The 4,754-nt window shown below is 41.4% G+C and overlaps 5 non-coding genes across 5 annotated transcripts; all 5 read left to right on the top strand.

The window, feature by feature from the left end:
• Positions 1 to 499: 499 nt before the first annotated feature.
• On the top strand, positions 500 to 582 carry trnal-cag (transfer RNA leucine (anticodon CAG)). Its single transcript has one exon. It is a non-coding gene; the product is annotated as a tRNA-Leu (tRNA).
• Positions 583 to 853: 271 nt separating this feature from the next.
• Positions 854 to 935, top strand: trnas-aga (transfer RNA serine (anticodon AGA)). The gene has a single exon. It is a non-coding gene; the product is annotated as a tRNA-Ser (tRNA).
• Positions 936 to 1,829: 894 nt separating this feature from the next.
• Positions 1,830 to 1,912, top strand: trnal-cag (transfer RNA leucine (anticodon CAG)). Its single transcript has one exon. It is a non-coding gene; the product is annotated as a tRNA-Leu (tRNA).
• A 271-nt stretch (positions 1,913 to 2,183) lies between these two features.
• On the top strand, positions 2,184 to 2,265 carry trnas-aga (transfer RNA serine (anticodon AGA)). Its single transcript has one exon. It is a non-coding gene; the product is annotated as a tRNA-Ser (tRNA).
• An 889-nt stretch (positions 2,266 to 3,154) lies between these two features.
• On the top strand, positions 3,155 to 3,237 carry trnal-cag (transfer RNA leucine (anticodon CAG)). The gene has a single exon. It is a non-coding gene; the product is annotated as a tRNA-Leu (tRNA).
• The last annotated feature ends 1,517 nt before the right edge of the window (positions 3,238 to 4,754 follow it).

The following is a 4,754-nucleotide window of genomic DNA, read 5'->3' as shown; positions in this document are numbered from 1 at the left end:
TACAATTTACCACCTTGTCTGAATCGATCCTTGACCGACTCGCCCGTCTACATATCCAATTTCTAACAGGTCACAGGTGAGCTGCCTTGTTAAACCCTAAAAATAAATAATAACACGATTGCGTTGAAAATACCCATTAAGCCATTTGTTAAGATTTCCCCCATGTGGACCTGTTGTCACTCTTACCCTGATGATTGCTGATATTTCCATACACTTTTTCGGTCTTATCTGAGGAATTTTATCATTTATATCAGAATGGCCATATTCTGAGGCCAGTTTAGCGTTCATTCAATGACGATTTACTACTCTTTTCCATTGAAGGCCATATTGAGGTTAAATCAATGACTGGAGTTTTTCATTGATAAAAATAAATGACTATTGAAAGTGCAAGTCGGTATCGTGCATACATTTACTGGTCTCTGTGGTGATTTTAGAAGGCTGTGCCTATTTCTACTTTTACCCCATACTCTTTAACCCGATACCCAGGTACTGTACTGTAGTCAGGATGGCCGAGCGGTCTAAGGCGCTGCGTTCAGGTCGCAGTCTCCCATGGAGGCGTGGGTTCAAATCCCACTTCTGACAGTTGTTTAGTGCCTCTCAGGAGTCATGCTGCTTAGCAGTAATAATAAGATGATGAAATAACAATTTATAATAAACACTCTCAAATGAAAACCTTCTGGAGCTGACCAAAGATCAAGGAAATTAGAAAACAGCTGTACTTAATAATGAATGAGGGGAACAATTCATTTTATTGTATTATAATGAGTTAATGAGTTACTGCATTGTCTTTCAGTTGTAAAATTATCACTTTCTGTAGGCTATGCCTGGTGGCCCATTCACTGCTGACAAGACTGTTGTCGTGGCCGAGTGGTTAAGGCGATGGACTAGAAATCCATTAGGATCTTCCTGCGCAGGTTCGAATCCTGCCGACAACGAAATTGAATTTTCTTGACCCCTCCGGAGGTTGAAGTTTAGTCGTGTTTCTTATACCAATCATATCCTCTCAGATCTCCACAAGTACATAGGGATTAGTTGTCCATTTGGGATAGGATCCCACCTCACACCTTTACACACCTGGTTATCCATCCTTCTAGCTCTATAGGCCACAGTAGCATAGGTTACAGGTTTGTAGTCAAGCCACAGATTTCAGGTGAGATCCCATGATACACTCAACAATACAACAACACGATTCTCATGAATAACCATTAAGCCATTTTCTAAGATTTCCCCCATTTTGACATGTGGAAACCTGTTGTCACTCTTACCCTGACGGATAGCTCCAGACACTTTTTTGGTCCTATCTGAGGCATTTTTAAATTCATGTCAAAATGGCCATATTCTGAAGACACTCTTAAAGTCTGCAGGGTAATCGAACTGGCCACATCTAAAGTCAAGCCACAGGTCACAGGTGAGCTGCCTTGTTAAACCCTAAAAATAAATAATAACACGATTGCGTTGAAAATACCCATTAAGCCATTTGTTAAGATTTCCCCCATGTGGACCTGTTGTCACTCTTACCCTGATGATTGCTGATATTTACAGACACTTTTTCGGTCTTATCTGAGGAATTTTATCATTTATATCAGAATGGCCATATTCTAAGGCAAGTTTAGCGTTCATTCAATGACGATTTACTACTCTTTTCCATTGAAGGCCATATTGAGGTTAAATCAATGACTGGAGTTTTTCATTGATAAAAACAAATGACTATTGAAAGTGCAAGTCGGTATCGTGCATAAATTTACTGGTCTCTGTGGTGATTGTGTTGCTGTGCCTATTTCTACTTTTACCCCATACTCTTTAACCCGATACCCAGGTACTGTGCTGTAGTCAGGATGGCCGAGTGGTCTAAGGCGCTGCGTTCAGGTCGCAGTCTCCCATGGAGGCGTGGGTTCAAATCCCACTTCTGACACTTGTTTAGTGCCTCTCAGGAGTCATGCTGCTTAGCAGTAATAATAAGATGATGAAATAACAATTTATAATAAACACTCTGAAATGAAAACCTTCTGGAGCTGACCAAAGATCAAGGAAATTAGAAAACAGATGTACTTAATAATGAATGAGGGGAACAATTCATTTTATTGCATTATAATGAGTTAATGAGTTACTGCATTGTCTTTCAGTTGTAAAATTATCACTTTCTGTAGGCTATGCCTGGTGGCCCATTCACTGCTGACAAGACTCTTGTCGTGGCCGAGTGCTTAAGGCGATGGACTAGAAATCCACTAGGATCTTCCTGCGCAGGTTCGAATCCTGCCGACAACGAAATTGAATTTTCTTGACCCCTCCGGAGGTTGAAGTTTAGTCGTGTTTCTTATACCAATCATATCCTCTCAGATCTCCACAAGTACATAGGGATTAGTTGTCCATTTGGGATAGGATCCCACCTCACACCTTTACACACCTGGTTATCCATCCTTCTAGCTCTATAGGCCACAGTAGCATAGGTTACAGGTTTGTAGTCAAGCCACAGATTTCAGGTGAGATCCCATGATACACTCACGATTCTCATGATTCTCATGAATAACCATTAAGCCATTTTCTAAGATTTCCCCCATTTTGACATGTGGAAACCTGTTGTCACTCTTACCCTGACGGATAGCTCCAGACACTTTTTTGGTCCTATCTGAGGCATTTTTAAATTCATGTCAAAATGGCCATATTCTGAAGACACTCTTAAAATCTGCATGGTAATCGAACTGGCCACATCTAAAGTCAAGCCACAGGTCACAGGTGAGCTGCCTTGTTAAACCCTAAAAATAAATAATAACACGATTGCGTTGAAAATACCCATTAAGCCATTTGTTAAGATTTCCCCCATGTGGACCTGTTGTCACTCTTACCCTGATGATTGCTGATATTTACAGACACTTTTTCGGTCTTATCTGAGGAATTTTATCATTTATATCAGAATGGCCATATTCTGAGGCCAGTTTAGCGTTCATTCAATGACGATTTACTACTCTTTTCCATTGAAGGCCATATTGAGGTTAAATCAATGACTGGAGTTTTTCATTGATAAAAACAAATGACTATTGAAAGTGCAAGTCGGTATCGTGCATAAATTTACTGGTCTCTGTGGTGATTGCGTTGCTGTGCCTATTTCTACTTTTTCCCCATACTCTTTATCCCGATACCCAGGTACTGTGCTGTAGTCAGGATGGCCGAGCCGTCTAAGGCGCTGCGTTCAGGTCGCAGTCTCCCATGGAGGCGTGGGTTCACATCCCACTTCTGACAGTTGTTTAGTGCCTCTCAGGAGTCATGCTGCTTAGCAGTAATAATAAGATGATGAAATAACAATTTATAATAAACACTCTCAAATGCAAACCTTCTGGAGCTGAGCAAAGATCAAGGAAAATAAGAAAACAGCTCTACTTAATAACAAATGAATGAGGGGAACATTTCATGATGTACCAATACTATTAATGTACTGGTACCGAATACAAAACATGAGTGTACAAAACATTCACAGTGATGATGGCCCATGTTGACTCCAATGCTTCCCACAGTTGTGTCAAGTTGGCTGTATGTCTTTTGAGTGGTGGACCATTCTTGATACACACGGGAAACTGTTGAGCGTAAAAAATACAGCAGCGGTGCAGTTCTTGACACAAACTGGTACCCCTGGCACCGACTACCATGCCCCGTTGAAAGGCACGTAAATATTTTGTCTTGCCCATTCACCCTCTGAATGGCACACATACACAATCCAAGTCTAAATTGTCTCAAGCCTTACAATATTTTTTTATCTATACTGATTTAGGTGGATTTAACTAGTGACATCCATAAGGGATTATAGCTTTAACCTGGATTCACCTGGTCAGCATATGTCATGGAAAGAGCAGGTGTTGTTAATGTTTTATACACTCAGTGTAAATTAGTTATTTTCAACCATTAACTGGGGCCTTGTTGAGACCTTATCTAAGTTAGTAATGGCTGATTGACAATAAAGTATTATTTTGATGTATGGAAAATATATGGTATGCAATTCCTATGTAGAGAAGGTTCTCTCTGGTAGTTGTTCAATATGACTTCAACTTTTACAGGGTACTGTGGTAAAATAGATGTTTAATCTCAGTGTGACTCCCTGTTTAAATAAAAGTTCAATAAAATTTTAAAAACATCAACACACACACAGGATATGGGGTACACATGCTATCACATCATTACATATTAGGCCCTACTGGACCTGCATTCCAGCACCATTCCAGCATCTGGAATTGACTCATGTTTGAGGTGGGGCATCAATACATGTGGGGGAAGAGGTGGCTGTCGAATGTATGATTCTGATATGTACAGGTAAGTTTATGTTTGTGTCCGTAATCTGAGGAGTGTTTGAATATGAATGAGCAGCAGTGTTGTGATCTGTCCTATCCCGTCCTTGCAGAGTGATCTTCCTTGGCCTTCCGTGAACTTCACATGTCTCGGTGGTTCCTCCTCAGGAGGGAGGGAGACACCACCACGGGACAGACCCCACACTCACCGCTAGAGATCGAACTTCAGAATCCCTCCAAAACCACTGAACCCCTCAACACACCGAAAGAGTTTATGATGCACACCCTTAGAGGGAGCCGGAACAGGATAACTCCCTCCACCCTCACAAAGACACAGAGGAGGATGAACTATCCAACACCCAGGGAGAGAGAACGAGTGACCTCAGCCGAACACAGTCCGAAAGAGGAGGTGGAAGAGGCATTCGATAGAGGAGGAGGTTACCCCAGAGGCCATTCCTCCTGTTCATGTGAGCAAGAAAG

This window comes from Oncorhynchus kisutch, unplaced genomic scaffold (genome assembly GCF_002021735.2).
Source record: "Oncorhynchus kisutch isolate 150728-3 unplaced genomic scaffold, Okis_V2 scaffold990, whole genome shotgun sequence".
Classification (NCBI taxonomy): Eukaryota; Metazoa; Chordata; class Actinopteri; order Salmoniformes; family Salmonidae; genus Oncorhynchus; species Oncorhynchus kisutch.
The sequence above is the reverse complement of the archived record's forward strand: the minus strand, read 5'-3'. Positions and strand labels throughout refer to the sequence as shown.